We start from the raw sequence: 16,662 nt of genomic DNA, 5'->3' as shown, positions 1-16,662 counted from the left end.
AATTAAAAGATGCTTACTCCTCGGAAGGAAAGTTATGACCAACCTAGATAGCATATTCAAAAGCAGAGACATTACTTCGCCAACAAAGATTCGTCTAGTCAAGGCTATGGTTTTTCCTGTGGTCATGTATGGATGTGAGAGTTGGACTGTGAAGAAGGCTGAGCGCCGAAGAATTGATGCTTTTGAACTGTGGTGTTGGAGAAGACTCTTGAGAATCCCTTGGACTGCAAGGAGATCCAACCAGTCCATTCTGAAGGAGATCAGCCCTGGGATTTCTTTGGAAGGAATGATGCTAAAGCTGAAACTCCAGTACTTTGGCCACCTCATGCAAAGAGTTGACTTATTGGAAAAGACTCTGATGCTGGGAGGGATTGGGGGCAGGAGGAGAAGGGGACAACAGAGGATGAGACGGCCGGATGGCATGACTGACTCGATGGACATGAGTCTGAGTGAACTCCGGGAGTTGGTGATGGACAGGGAGGCCTGGCGTGCTCTGATTCATGGGGTCGCAAAGAGTCGGACACGACTGAGTGACTGAACTGAACTGATAGTTGAACCAAATAGGGGTTTTACAAAATTGAGTAGAATTCCAGTCACATTTTAGTGTAACTTGTTTTTGTAAATCAATTAATTGATCTGTGACTCATTGGATGGCTGTTTTTATGTCATGTATTTCATCTTGAACTTCCTCATTTACCTGAGCCTGACTGGTCCACACAGTATGAGCATCTTTGGTCCAATTTTGAATACAGTTGTGTGTTTGAATTGAGGTTTGTAAAGCAATGCCTGTGACAGCGGCAGTAGTGCAAATGGCTATTAATTACAAAATGCCAAGAATTAACCATCCAGTGAATTGTTTAGATAGTCGAAGCAATTTAGTAATTAGCCAGGAGGCAAGTCCTACCATGGGACCCTCTTCCCAGGGTCGTTGGAGATCTACTGGCAACCACAGACTATGTCGAGATCAAAGAATCAAAAGGGATTCGTTTTTCAAAGAAATAGAAGAATTAAGACAAGTGTACAATTTGCAATCTATATAAGTCAGAGAACATAAAGTCTTATTAAACTGAAAGTTCTCTATAGCTATAACAAAAGGAAGGGGAACACAAGCTTGTATGAAATATGAATGATTATTACAAAAGGAATAGTTAGTATGACTACAGCTGGTCCCCATGAAATATCCAGTCCAAGTTTCAAGTTCTTCAGTGCTCACGGCAAGTTTCCAGATGTCCCATTGTTCAGGCCTCAATCCATTTATTGAGGACAATTCGAGAATGAGGGGGTGCCATTCCACCGTCAAGCCAGCCAAGAAGTCCTTTGTCATGGTAATGTTCCATCATAGTATTAGGAACCTTTTATGCTACTTGAGTAGCATAATCACATACAGTGCTGTTAATATCATCTGAAAAGTTAGACAACCACATACCATGGGATCCCCAATCAACAATGGTGTAATTGGCCCCAAACATTAATTTCCCTGATTTAACTTGACATCTGTCCCAATGAACAGGAGTATATTTAAAGTTCTTATATGTAAACCCTTGCATAATGATTTTTGTCCTTTTCCTAGAGTTTCAGTAGTGTTGACATGGTTCTCATAGAAAGAAAGGGCAGTAAACAGTCCAAGCAATGTCTGAAAGTTCTTTGGAGGAAGAATGAAAGCCCATGTTTGTCGGCTAACGTTAATGCATAATTCTGCTGGACCCATGCATAGAGGAAGGACTTCATACCTGAGAGAAATATTAATTATTCTCCCTTCTTCCTCAGGATGAAAGGGCCCCTCCAAGCTCTGAGGAGGAGGCATATGTACTGAGTCATTGGTGGATACTATCGGTCCTTTATCTGTCCATTCTACAACCTGCAATAAAGGGGGGTTGGGTATAAAGGCCCAGTAAATATGATTAATTAATTCAGCTTGAGCAGGGGAGGCAAAAGCAAGCAAAGCAAGCATAGCAACAAATATATTTTCTGGATTCCAAGGCATTCCCTGTTGAGAAACCAGATTTTCAGCTTGATTAGTAAGGGTTTTTATTTGTCCCCAAGTAGGGAGATCATGAGGTCAATGACACTGAGGTCGGTGCTTCTTGGAGATTTTTAGAGCCGCCATGGCCTGTATTGGAATTTTTTCATCCCGGGGGTTTTGTCTTTTCGTCTTTATTTTGAACACCGGAGGCTCCCCTGGGGCAGATCTTCCAAAGAGGAAGCCAATTGAGTTTGTTGGATCCATCTGGAGAAATACAAACATACCCCTTTCCCTGTAAGATTAATTTCCCAGATTTCCATTGCTTAGTTAGCCCATCTTGATACCAAATGGGCAGAGGAAGAGAGGTATCCTTCAATTCCTTGAAATGTTTTTCTGCTTGTGTCAAGATATCTCCTTGTGGTAAGTTTAAAAAATTCAAAAGAAATAAAGCTGTATTAACAATAGTTATAGGATTAGAGAGTATATAGTGTTGAGATCTAGTAAAGTCTGCTCTGGATAAGGAATATAGAAATGTTCCTGTGTATTCCCCCTTTTTAAATTTTTTAATTTGTAGTTTCAGTGTTCGATGTGCTCGTTCAACTATGCCCTGTGCTTGTGGATTGTAAGGAATGCCTGTAACATGCTTAATAGAAAAAAATTGTAAAAATTATTTGAATTGCCTAGAAGTATAGGCAGGGCCACTGTCTGTTTTTATAGAGTTAGGAGTTCCAATTATTGCAAAACAAGCTAATGGGTGGGTTATGACATGCCGTGCAGCCTCACCTTGAAAAGGTGTGGCCCATATAAAAGAAGAATTTGTGTCAATACAGACATGTAGGAAAGAAGATGGAGAAACTTCAGGACAATGAGTTACATCCATTTGCCATAATTCATTGGGTTGTAATCCTCGAGGATTAACACCCTGTGAAATAGGTTGAAGATGTAGGGGTCTACAAGTAGAGCAATTATTAATGATTTCTTTAGCATGGCGGTATGGAATTTTCTAAATTTGGTTTAAGTAGCCAGCATTATTGTGCAATAGAGCATGTTGTTCCTCAGGAGTAGCAACAGAAATAAGTTTATCAGCTTGTTCATTACAATGAGCCATAGGGCCGGCAAGGCAGGAATGTGTTCAAATATGGGTAATATAAATGGGGGAAGTGCAGTCCCTAATAAGAGATTGTAGTTCGAGAAAAAGTTGTTGAATAATAGGTTGACTGGAAATTATAATAGAGGTTTCTATATTTCCTAATATAAAAACTGAATATAAGGAGTCAGAGACTATATTAATAGGGTAAGGATGTAGGTGAATAACGTGAATAAGAGTATATAATTCGTTTTGTTGAGCAGAATGAACTTTAGTATCAGTTCAGTTCAGTTACTAAGTCGTGTCTGACTCTTTGCAATGCCATGAATCGCAGCATGCCAGGCCTCCCCGTCCATCACCAACTCTTGGAGTCTACCCAAACTCATGTCCATCGAGTTGGTGATGCCATCCAGCCATCTCATCCCCTTCTCCTCCTGTCCCCAATCCCTTCCAGCACCAGGGTCCTTTCCAATGAGTCAACTCTTCGCATGAGGTGGCCAAAGTACTGGAGTTTCAGCTTCAGCATCAGTCCTTCCAATGAACACCCAGGACTGATCTCCTTTAGGATGGACTGGTTGGATCTCCTTGCAGTCCAAGGGACTCTCAGGAGTCTTCTCCAACACCACAGTTCAAAAGCATCAATTCTGCAGCACTCAGCTTTATTCACAGTCCAACTCTCACATCCATCCATGACCACTGGAAAAACCATAGCCTTGACTAGATGGAACTTTGTTGGCAAAGTAATGTCTCTGCTTTTGAATATGCTATCTAGGCTGGTCATAATTTTCCTTCCAAGGAGTGAGCATCGTTTAATTTCATGGCTGAAGTCACCATCTGCAGTGATTTTGGAGTCCCCCCAAAATTTAGTATAAAAGACTATATATTCTTGAGAGACCAGAATGAGGCTTTGGCGTTTTTAGTCCCATTTATATAGAAAACATCAGTTTGAGGTATAGGTTGTGATGTGACAATGTGAGAGATAATAAATTCAGTATTTTTGAAGAAATTCCAGTTTGTTAAAAGGATAATGAAATGAAATTTCTCTAAAATATTCCAGAAAGGCTATTTGGAAATCAGTAGAAGTTTGTAGTGCATTCTCAAATTGAGATGTATTAATAGGTATTACAATTTTTCATTCCAATCCCAAAGAAAGGCAATGCCAAAGAATGCTCAAACTATTGCACAATTGCACTCATCTCACACGCTAGTAAAGTAATGCTCAAAATTCTCCAAGCCAGGCTTCAGCAATATGTGAACCATGAACTTCCTGATGTTCAAGCTGGTTTTAGAAAAGGCAGAGGAACCAGAGATCAAATTGCCAACATCTGCTGGATCATTGAAAAAGCAAGAGAGTTCCAGAAAAACATCTATTTCTGCTTTATTGACTATGCCAAAGCCTTTGACTCTGTGGATCACAATAAACTGTGGAAAATTCTTCAAGAGATGGGAATACCAGAACACCTGATCTGCCTCTTGAGAAATTTGTATGCAGGTCAGGAAGCAACAGTTAGAACTGGACATGGAACAACAGACTGGTTCCAAATAGGAAAAGCAGTTCGTCAAGGCTGTATATTGTCACCCTGCTTTTACAAAGGATTGGACACGAGTTCTCTTTGTTGCAAGGCAGATTCTTAACCTGGAATTCCTGTGACCACCAGGAATGTCCTGTGAAAAATCAGTGATTTGAAGGAGATACCTGCATTTGTATAACCAATATTTCTTTATTCACAACAATCATTTGTTGTAGAAATAACCTAAATGTCTGTTGACAAATAAGTCAATTATAAAAATGTGTGTGTGACAGCCTTCCCAGGTATTACTATTGGTAAAGGACCACCTGCCACTACAGGAGACATGAGACGAAGGTTTGATCCGTGGGTTGGGAAGATTGCCCTGAAGGGGGGCATGCCAATCCACTCCAGTATTCTTGCCTGGAGAATCCCATGGACAGAGGACCCTGGTGGGCTAAGGTCCATAGCGTCACAAAAAGTAGCACACGACTGAAGTGTCTGAGCACACAGCACATGAGACAGACGGACCTGAGGCCCTTTACTGCAAGGCTTGCTCTTGGACAAATGTCTCCTTGGGCTGCTGCTGCTGCTGCTGCTAAGTCACTTCAGTCGTGTCTGACTCTGTGCGACCCCATAGACGGCAGCCCATCAGGCTCCACTGTCCCTGGGATTCTCCAGGCAAGAACACTGGAGTGGGTTGCCATTTCCTTCTCCAATGCATGAAAGTGAAAAATGAAAGTGAAGTCACTCAGTCTTGTCCGACTCAGCGACCCCATGGACTGCAGCCTACCAGGCTCCTCCATCCATGGGATTTGCCAGGCAAGAGTACTGGAGTGGGGTGCCATTGCCTTCTTGGGCTACAGAACACAAAGACACTGTAAGGGACCAGAGAAACTGTAATCACGCACATGCGCAGTCAGGGCAATTCTGAACAAAAAGAAATTAAAAAGCCACAGACCAGCTGCTATTTCTGAGGTTCCAGAAGCAAAAGCAGGGCTGTGCCCATGATCTCAGCCCACAACAGCCCCAAAGGAAGGGGAGGGGAGGGGCAGATCACCTCAGCTTCCGTCCTGCCTAACCCACCAATCCCCCCCTACCCTCACACCATTTAGGGGACTGGCCTACCTCCCCCTCCCACCTGTTGGAAAACAGCCAGGGCACCTACTTTTTCTTGCTCTTACTGCAACAGGAGCCCCAATAAAGCCTTGTCTGTATTTGTCCTCTGGTCTGTTAATTACTTCTATTGATTAAAGACCCCAAGTTTCCAGGTAAGTTATGTAGACACACACACACACACACACACACACACACACATATATATATAAGGACATATTATTCAGCCATAAAAATGTAGATTTTTGTCACTTAAGACAACTTGGATGCATGTAGAGAAGATTATTCTAAGTGAATTAAGACAGAGAAAAACATGTATGTGCTAGCTTACATGTGGAATATGAAGAAGTGACACTTAGTAATACCAGACAGTAGGATGGTGGTTATCTGGAAATGGGACATGGTGAAGATACATGGGAGATCTTGGTCCAAAGGTAGAGACTTTCAGATGCAAAATGAGTATGTTCTGGGGAGCTCTGTGCAGCTTGCTGACTATAGTTAATCCTACTTTGTTACTGTAGCTTGAAATTTGCCGAGAGAGGAAATCTTGTGTTCTCACCACACACAAAATAAACATGGGAATTGGGAGTTGATGTGTGTTTTGAGTTGCTAAGTCATGTGCAACTCTTTTGCAACCCAGTGGACTGTGACCCACCAGGCTCCTCTGTCCATGGGTTTTCCCAGGCAAGAGTACTGGTATGGTTGCCATTTCCTTCTCTAAGAGATCTTTTTGAGGTGGGGATTGAACCCTAAACTCCTGCACTGGCAGGCAAATTGTTTGCTACTTAGCCACCACAGAAGCCCATTTTGATTACTGGATTGTGATAAATATTTCACCGTGTGCATATGTCATGTCATCATATTGTGCACGTTATATGTACACATACCCTTTTCATTAGACAATTCAACCTCAATAAAACTGGAAAAGTGGGGAGTATGCAGGGCTTGATTTCTTGAGTGGTGCTCATCCAGGCTGTAAATTACACCAGTGAGGCATTTTGCAAATACCTTTGTACCCTGATTAGAGATTTCCCTTCAGAAAGTCTGGGTGGGGCTGATTCCCAGTGATATTTAAGGGGCCCCAGTGCATCTAGCCTTGAGCATCAGGATTTTTGAGTCCTTCACTCCTGAAGGCTGAGGTGCTCCACTCTGCATGAGGATGGACTAGGGCCTGGTCTATGACCTCAAGGGAATTATTGGGTCAGCTGAGGTCCCCAGCACTGCTGTGTGTGTGTGACCTCATCTGGAGGGAAGTATGGTTGAAGAAAGTGTGTGAAAACTCCTTGTTTTTCTCAGTGTGGGTGTTTACTGTCCTGAGTCCCTCCTATGACAGTGGGCAGTAGAGGACTGTCTGTTCCACATGGTGAGGTCTTCCCTGTGTGTGTGGTTGGTGCACAGCAAGGTAATGTGTTAATTGTAAGCATTAAACAACATTTTTTCAACTTGCATGACAGACCTCTAAAGACTCATGATACCTGAGGGAAAAGCTCAAAAGATGAAGAAGAAGAAAGAAAAGAAGACAACTACTTTCATCACAGTTGTCATATTTGGAAGATATAATCAGAAAATGGGAAAATACTGGCTGCTCTCTAATTTTATCTGGCACCTCAGAACCTGTATAGAACTGTCTCAGTCCCTGTCTGCTTCTTGAGATCCCTCAGCCATTTCTGCTGTTCTCCTTTTGCTGCCATACACGTTAGGGTGTGTGGAATAGCCTGGTGGATTGGATCTTCTGTGACTGTTACTTAGGAAAACTGTAAGGACAGCAGTCCAACAAAGGGAAAATGTGTGAATCTTTCAGGGTTTTAACTTGGCATCTCTGGGTGGACCAAATAGTCCCATCTCAAGGTCTTATGACATGAGACCCCCACATCTTGTAGTTTTCCGCTCTTGTACTGGTCTGTCTAGTCTGAGAGTGTAGACTCTTCCTGACTTTTCTTTCTCCTTCTTCTTCTTCTTGTTGCTCAGTCATATCCGATTCTTTGCAACCCGTGGACTGTAGCCCATCAGGCTCCTCAATCCATGGGATTCTCCAGGCAAGAATACTGGAGGGGGTTGCCATTTCCTTCTCCAGGGGATCTTCCCGACCCAGGGATCGAACCCAGGTCTCCCACATTGCAGGCAGATGCTTTAACCTCTGAGCCACCAGGGAAGCCCCCTTTCTCCTTAGTTTGTATAATTTTTCCTTTTAAATTTGATTTTGAAGTATGTGGTTCTAGGGTCTGAAGTCATGTCCAGTTTCTTTGCTGTGGTAATCCACCTGTGTTTAAGGGGCAGCTCCTCATGGACTCTTTGCGGTGTGGATTTACTGGGTAAGAGAAAATTTTTAAAGGAGAATACTTTCCTTTATTGGTTGTAATATTTTACCGCTGCATACAGAATTACCGCTTGAAGCTACTTAGTATAGTGGTCAGCGTGTTCTGTGATATGAGAAAGCATCTGAAGACCTTGACCTGTACATCTTTTTCTGGCTTTGATTGATGTCAGAAAAGCCTGCGTGAAGGGCACTGTGATGGTGTTGTTCACGTGTACTATCACCATGCCCTCTGAGCCTCACCAAGAGGTGTAGGAACTTCTCCTGACAAGGGTATTGTCCAGGTTCACACCCTCATATTCGTGAGGCTGTTGACTAAACTGTTGCTGATGCTGCATGCTTGTCACCTGGGTGCTATTGATCATTCTGCCTCCACACTTAATTTTGTAGTAACTTAATGACAGAGCTTACGTAGTGGAGTGATAACTTCAGTGATGAACCATCATTTGTTTTTTTTCCAAGGCATTGCTACTTTCCTTTTTTAATATTTTTATGCATTATAAATGAAATTTATAAAGTTTCTATTTTATGTTACTCTTTGTATTTTATTTGCAATATGTGGGATGGTTGGTTGAGAAAGCTCCCTCATCCCTATGGTGGAATTGGTGATCAGTACTTTTTAGAGTTTTTTTATGTATTCTTGATGTTAAACTATTATTGAATATATGATTGGCAAACTCTTTGTATTATAGTGTATGTTGTTTTCTTTTTTTGATAATTAGGATGTGTGCAATTTATCTCTTTATTTTGGTGGCATGAGCTTTTGCTGTTGTATCTGATAAATCACTGGTGAATCCACTATCAAGAATCATTTTCTGTTCATTTACTTATAGGAGCCTTATACACTAGGGACTGAGTTTTAGGTCTTTGAAGCATTTTGAGTTAATTTTTGTTTATAGTGTATAATAATGCTCAAGCTAAATTCTATATGTGAATATCCAGTTTTCACAACACCTTTTGATTCGTAGATTGCCCTTCCCCCATTACTTGGTCTTGACACTATTGTGGAACATCATGTGACCTTACAGACAAAAATATTTTTCTGAATCTATTGTGTTCTGCAGGTGTCTGCCTTTATATCAGTACCATACTGCTTTGATTAGTGTACTTTTGGAATCAGTTTTGAAATAAAGAGACATGAGATGTCTGACTTTGCTTTCCAGTTTGTTTTTACTATTCATTGTCTTCCACGATTCCATAGGAATTGCAGGATCGATTCATCTGCTTCTTAAGAAAAGCAGAATTTGGATTTCACTAGGGATCATTTTGAATCTTTTGTTAGCTTTGACTAGTATTGACATCTTGACAATATCAACTTTACATCCGTGAAGCCTGGGGTATTGACATTTATTTGATTCTTCTCTAATATTTTTCAGAAGTCTTTAGTTTGCAGTATAAAAATTCTTCCCTTTTTGTATAATGTTAGGATTAAGTATTCTTTTTTAATTTTCTTGTCAATTGAATTACTTTGATTGTTCATTTTTAATGTTTAGAAACCTAGTTGGGTTTGCATGCCGATGTTGTATCTTGTAATTTCTTTGAAGTCTTTATTTCTATACTTTTTTTTTTTAACGTATTAATGTTGCAAAATGTCTATTATGGGTATGTCATTTTGTAGGACATAGTTAGAAAGATATTTTGTTTCATAAAAACGGTACTATTGAATTTTTTTCTCTATGGTATATATATTATAATTCTAAATAGCAACATATTATTAGATAAACTCATTTTGGATTTTTTAGCATTACAATATATTGTATGTTCATTGGCATTTTTGTGTACTGTAAGTATGCAGAATATATCTGTAGTAGAATACATTTTTCTCCTCAATTATGAGACTGCAGCATGTTTACTGTTAATTGGTACATGCTTTGAAGTCATGGTGGAAAAATTGCATTTTTTTTTGTGAGCTGACATGTTTTTCTAGTATATGTGTTTTTGTCATAGGCTGTTTCCAAGTATTCCTCCCTAAAATCAATTTGAATTATCTTTTACAACTCTTATTTTTAGTAAAGAAGTTTATTGCTCTAGTGTTTCTCAGAATTTTAAGATCATATTTGGAAAGTTTCAAAATTTTTTGAAAATGAAAAATATTACATAGTTGGGAAAAAGTTTATAACTGTGATATAAGTATTACTTTTGGTGTAATAGACACTGAGACACTTATTGATTAATTTTAGTGAATGGATTCTTTATGTCTTGTAGATATCTATCTGATACATGTGGTCAACCAATTACAACCCAAAGCAGAGAGTGATACAGGAGAAGTATTCCAAACAGTGATCTTGGGAAGACCTAAAAGTCATGAAATCAAACATTTTTACCTCACGGAAATCCAGGAAGACATGTATAACCTTGAGTGTCATTGGAGAAGTGGTGGAAGAAATAACAAAGGAATGCCTATAACTCATGATGGAAATCTCACTGATGGCAGAGGTCAACAGTGAAGAAAGGATGTGGAAATCAAGCCCTTTGTAAATAGGCTTGGATTAAATGTGCAGGATAAACTGCAGATATTTCAAACTGATGGGATAATTTATGAATGTAATGAAGTTACAAAGTCTGTCAACAGTAGTCACCTTCACCACTTCAAGGAATACCTCCTGGTGTCCAAACTAACCTTTCTAATATATTTGGGAATGATTTTTTGCATCCTTTATTACTGACACAAGATCCAACAGCATACCGGGAAAGAGCTTCCAAGTGTATTGAGTGTAGGAAAACCTTTAGTCATGTCTCAGCTCTCAGGAATCATCAGATAATTTATTCAGATGAGATATTACATAATTGTGACATATGTGTCAAGGTCTTCAGTACAAATTCACACCTTGCAGTTCATCAGAGAATTCATAAGTGAGAGAAACCTTACAAATGTGATGAGTGTGGCAAGGTCTTCAGTCATAAAACAGCCCTGCAAATAATCAAAGAATTCATACCGGAGAGAAACCTTTCAAATGTAATGAGTGTGGCAGAAGCTTTAATCGCTTCTCAAATCTCTAGACACCAGATAATTCATATAGGAAATAAATTATATAAATGTGATGTATGTGACAGTGTCTTTAGTCGAAAACCAAACCTTACAGATCATCAGAGAGTTCATAGTGGATAGAAGCGAAGAAAAGTGGGAGAAGGTTATAAGTGTAATTTTTGTGGTAAGCTGTTTACTTACAGTTCACACATTTTAATTCATCAGAAAATCCTTATGGGAGAGAAACCTTACAAATGTAATCAGTGTGGAAAGGACTTTAGTGAAAAGGCAACCCTTGCAAAGCATCAAATAATTCATACTGGAGAGAAACCTTACAAATGTAATGAGTGTGGAAAAGCCTTTAGTCAAAAAGCACATCTTCAGCTTCATTGGAAAATACATACAGGAGAGGAACCTTACGAATGTAATGTGTGGCAGGTCTTTCAGTCGAAATTCACAGCTTACAAGTCATTGGAGAGTGTATTTTGTAGAGAGACCTTTCAGATGTCTTGAGTATAAAAAAGCCTTTACTCAGGTCTCAAACCTAACTAAACATCAGAAAATCCATAAATGAGAGACATCATCCAAGTGTGATATATGTTGATCTTTAACTCTCAGAGTTCAAAAGAAACTATACAAATGTCATGAGTGTGGCAAAGCTTCTGTGTGTGGAAGCCTCACAATCAGATAATTCATAGAAGAGTGGAACATTACAAATGTAGGGAGTGTCTCAGAGTACTTAGTCTGAATGCATACCTTATGATCCATATTGGAAAGAAACATTAGAAATATAATGAGTGTGGTAAATTCTTCAGTGTACTTTCAGGCCTAACTTGCCATCAGATGATGTATAGAGGTGAGAGCCCTTGAAAATATAATTGAGGTTGCAGTGCTTTTGGCAGTGGTTCATATCTTATGCTTCATGAGAATATTTACACTGGATCGAGCGCAGATGATATTGAATGTGGTCAGGCCATAGAAAATCTACTCATTCTCAAAAAGTTCATCACCAGTGCCAGGAACATGAGCAACCTTTTCTCATTGGTTCCCTTGCACCAGTAATCAAGTTGTGTGTACTGCACCAAACAGTACTAATGAACTGAATTTTGAATAGCTTTTAAGTTGTGCCTTAGACTTACCAGGGATGCCCTGGTGGCTCAGGTGGTAAAGCATCTGCCTGCAATGCAGGAGACCCGGGTTCCATCCCCGGGTCAGGAAGATCCCCTGGAGAAGGAAATGGCAACCCACTCTGGTACTCTTGCCTAGAAAACTCCATGGATGTAGCCTGGTGGGCTACAGTCCATGGGATTGCAAAGAGTCGGACACGACTGAGTAACTTCCCCACTTCCCCTTAGACTTACCAAATACTTCATGATTTAAATTGCAGTGAATATGGCAAAGCTTCATGTTATTGTTCATTTATCACTAGATGGCAGAATATTTATCTTGAAGAGAAAGCACACAGATGTAAAGTGTGTGGCAAGGCTTTTACCCAAAGATCACAAGTTGGGGAACATACTGGAGCAACACCTCCCAAATGCAATGAGTATGGGAAAACTTTTATGTTGAGTTCAGGCATTAGGAGTTGAACCATCTGATCTTGAGAGTGTTCAGTTTCTGACCATGAAGCCTAGCCATGATGAAAGCTCAGTTTATGAGTATTGGGATGGACTGGGTACAGATCCCAGGTGCCAAGTCATAGTGATGGGAGTTTCTAATCATGCTGAGGATTTTGACTGAGCTATAAAGAAAAGAATGCCTATGAGATTTTGTATCAAACAGCCTGCTCTGAAACAAACCTAAGTGTGGGAGCTGGCTACTACAGTGCATCTAAGAAGATATTGCTAAGATTGATATATTTTGACATGTGTTTTTGAAAATAATGTGTAATCTGCCGTTTTTGAATGTTCTGAAAATGTTGATTAGATCCCATGATTTGATGGGGGTATGGAGTTCATCCATAAATCCCAAATCTTCGGAAGACTGTATTTTTCAGACTTTGTTACCCACATTTGAGAAAACGTTGTTGTTGTTCAGTTGCACAGTCATGTCTGACTCTTTACAACCCCATGGACTGCAGCAGGCCAGGCTTCCCTGTCCTTCACCATCTCTCAGAGCTTGCTCAAACTCATGTCCATTGAGTTGATGATGCCATTCAACCATCTCATTCTCTGTCGTCCCCTTCTTCTTCCACTTTCAATCTTTCCCAGCATCAGGGTCTCTTCTAATGAGTCAGCTCTTCACATCAGGTGACCAAAGTATTGGAGCTTCAGCTTCAACATCAACCCTTCCAGTGAATATTAAGGATTGATCTCCTTTAGGATTGACTGGTTTGATCTCCTTGCAGTCCAAGGGACTCTCGAGTCTTCTCCAGCACCACAGTTCAAAAGCATCAGTTCTTTACCACTCAGCCTTCTTATGGTCCAGCTCTTATATCCAAACATGACTACTGGAAAAACCATAGCTTTACTATACAGACCTTTGTGGGCAAAATAATGTCTCTCCTTTTTAATATGCTGTCTAGATTTGTCATAGCTTTAGAAAATTAAGACCTTAAATATATTACAACTTGCAAATAAAAAGTGAAAAATTCTAATTATGTTCATACTGAACATATAATCAACTTGAAATTACATTATGGATATTATTTAGTTTAGTGTAATTTCCTAAACAAGTTTTTGGGAAAGATACTTAACAGTCAGGCTTCCCTGGTGACTCAGACAGTAAAGAATTCGCTGCAAGGCACAAGACCTGGGTTCGATCCCCGGGTTAGGAAGATCCCCTGGAGGAGGGCATGGGAACCCACTCAAGTATTCTTGCCTGGAGAGTCCCACGGACAGAGGAGCCTGGAAGGCTATGGTCCATGTGGTCGCAAAGAATCCAACACAGCTGAGCGACTAAGCACTTCCTCCAAAGTATAGAATAGAGTATTTTAAAGAATAATGCAGTTCTCATCAAAAGAAAAAAAAATGTTTTTTTCTCCTATTTTGCTTTCTCTTTTTAGGTTATCTACATGGTGACTGCAGCCATGAAATTAAAAGACGCTTACTCCTTGGAAGAAAAGTTCTGACCAACCTAGATAGCATATTGAAAAGCAGAGACATTACTTTGCCAACAAAGGTCCGTCTAGTCAAGGCTATGGTTTTTCCAGTGGTCATGTATGGATGTGAGAGTTGGACTGTGAAGGAAGCTGAGCGCCGAAGAATTGATGCTTTTGAATTGTGGTGTTGGAGAAGACTCCTGAGAGTCCTTTGGACTGCAAGGAGATCCAACCAGTCCATTCTAAATAGGAGATCAACCCTGGGATTTCTTTGGAAGGAATGACGCTAAAGCTGAAACTCCAGTACTTTGGCCACCTCATGCGAAGAGTTGACTCACTGGAAAAGACTGATGCTGGGAGGGATTGGGGACAGGAGGGGAAGGGGACAACAGAGGATGAGATGGCTGGATGGCATCACTGACTCGATGGACGTGAGTTTGTGTGAACTCCGGGAGTTGGTGATGGACAGGGAAGCCTGGTGTGCTGCGATTCATGGGGTCGCAAAGAGTCGGACACGATTGAGCGACTGAACTGAACTGAACTGAACTGAACTGAAATTGTCTTGCTCTTTAAGGCTGTGGTTAGTGACCCAAATGATCACATCCCTTAAGTCCTCGATCTCAGACACCCAGGTACTGACCCTGAGTTTGTTGAACTCAGCACTATGCTGAGTTTGCTGTTTTGTAGGGCGTCAGTAGGGAATAGCCCATTTATACCCAGGGAGAGTTTTGTATTTGTAATATAGAGACTAGTCCCATTCTTGTTTCTTGAAAGTGCCCAAGTTCCCAGATCCCTGAATTGCTTCAGCCTCACTAGCAGGATCTGAGCACAATATGCTGTGAAAAACAGCTTTTTATTGAGAATAAATCCTTTTAGTCTTAAGAGGAAGTATCTTGGCTTCCGACAAAACTTGAAGCTTTTACCTGAGCACTGTTATAGACAGTAGCTTAATCCTGTCAAGGTTAACAGGCCCCGCCCCTCCCACGAGCGGTGCGCACAGCGGGTGCTCGCCCCGCCCCTGGTCGGAAGCCGCGGCTCTAATACCGAAAGCCCTTGCACACAGACCCGGAAGTTGGAGAGCGCGGAGCCGAGGTCCCCGAGCGGCGCCTAAGCTTCCTTCTAGAGTAAGTTTGCAGAGCCCGCCACCACCCCCCGCCCCCGCGCCGGCTCACTCGTCCTCAGGGTGTGGGAATTCTCAGCGACCTGAAAACCCTGGCACCCGGTGCTCGGCCCCGAATAAACGCTGCCGCTGCCATTGCGGCCCAGTTATCTTTTCGTTTGGGTTTTAAGTGTTGCTGAGGCGGTTTCGGCCCTCGGTCCGGGTGGACACCGCCTCTGGCGACATGTTCCTGCTTAAAACCCTTTTTTACCTCTGGCCTCTCCAAGTAAAGTCCTCTCTCGCGAGTTGGAGTCGCGCCCCACCGCGTCTCCAACCTTCTCGCGTCGCCTTCTCGACCGCTGGAGGCAGAGCCCGTCGTCCTCGCTCCCGGAGAGGCCGCGCCCTCTCCCTGGGCCTGGAATTCCGGAGAGCCCGCCCCGCTCCTGAGCCCTCTCCCTCCCAGCCAGCCCCTCTGTCCTCGCGTCTCCTGAGGCCGGTCCTTCTGCCCCGCAACCCTCCCCCCCCCCCCCGCCCTTTCCTGTCAGCCCGTCTCCTCACCCCGCGTAGGGTAGGTGACCTGGTCCAGCCATGTGACCGCCAGTGCTGTTCCATGCCCAATTCAACTCGGTCGGAAAAGGTGGTCTTCCGGTCCGGGGGCGTCTCGTTCTGTCGCCCACTCAGTAAATTCAGGAGGCAGGAGGATCAGGAGAAGCAGAGTCAGAAGGACTGAGAGAAATGACTGTAACTGAGAGAAAAGCGTCAGGGAGAACCAATGGGAACACTGAGAATGGCTGAGGGACTTGTAAAGGGATAGTCAAGTCAAAGAGGTTAAGCCTTGAAAATAGCCAAGTGAGTAAAATAGAGAAGTATTAATAAATTAAAAAGCCAGATCTCCAGGGATTGGAAAACAGCATAGGGAGAACTGCCCTGTATCAGTGATGGGAGCGGGGAGGCGAAGGGCGATGAGGGACGTCAGAGGTGGAGAGTCCCTAACTGAGTTTTGGCCGGGTTTGAGTCCAGGCCTCTTGGGTTAGAGTCCGGAGTTGTGTTTTCACCCGGTTGGAGTCCCGCCACATGGGTTCAAGTCTCAATGTGAAGTGGCCGGTTTTATCATGGTGCTGGCAGAGAAAGAGGCCAAAGGGTAAGGAGCAAAGGAAGAAAGGGCTGGAAGGAAGCATAGCCACATGGACTGCCAGAGAGTTGGGAGGAAGGGAGAGTCACAGCGAGAGGAGTAATCTGGAGCGCAGAGAGGGAGCCGAAATGGGGGAAGAAAGAGGCAGACATAGGTATGGATTTTTGAAAGACTCAGGAAGGTTGGGGGGAGAGAGCATTTCGAGGAGGGACGAGTTGCAGCAGCCTGGGACAGGACACATGTGAGGGAGGAAATAGGACAGGAACAGCAGGAGAGCAGAGGGGGAGAAAGAGACACCGAGACTCAGATGAAATAGGGAGATAGGTGAACAGAGGGGTAAGCTCGATCCAGGTGTGGCCAGTTGTTTGGGTACAGATGATTTTTTTTAGTTATACAGAGGAGGCTGAGAATTTCAAAACTCCTGTCTATAAGGCT

The 16,662-nt window shown here is 42.2% G+C and overlaps 1 protein-coding gene and 1 pseudogene across 1 annotated transcript in view; both read left to right on the top strand.

Moving 5' to 3' along the window:
* The first annotated feature begins 1,274 nt into the window (after positions 1–1,274).
* On the top strand, positions 1,275–15,825 carry LOC147354465 (uncharacterized; annotated as a pseudogene).
* LOC147354463 (uncharacterized) overlaps positions 14,989–16,662 on the top strand; it is a 24,924-nt gene continuing 23,250 nt past the window's right edge. The window contains 1 exon segment of the mRNA XM_086354147.1: positions 14,989–15,120. The gene's annotated coding sequence lies outside the window, so the exon portion shown is untranslated.

This window comes from Bos grunniens, chromosome 18, assembly GCF_055505025.1.
Source record: "Bos grunniens cultivar Pamir isolate PY7600 chromosome 18, Bosgru_T2T1.0, whole genome shotgun sequence".
Lineage (NCBI taxonomy): Eukaryota > Metazoa > Chordata > Mammalia > Artiodactyla > Bovidae > Bos > Bos grunniens.
This window is presented reverse-complemented; position numbering and strand designations above follow the sequence as displayed.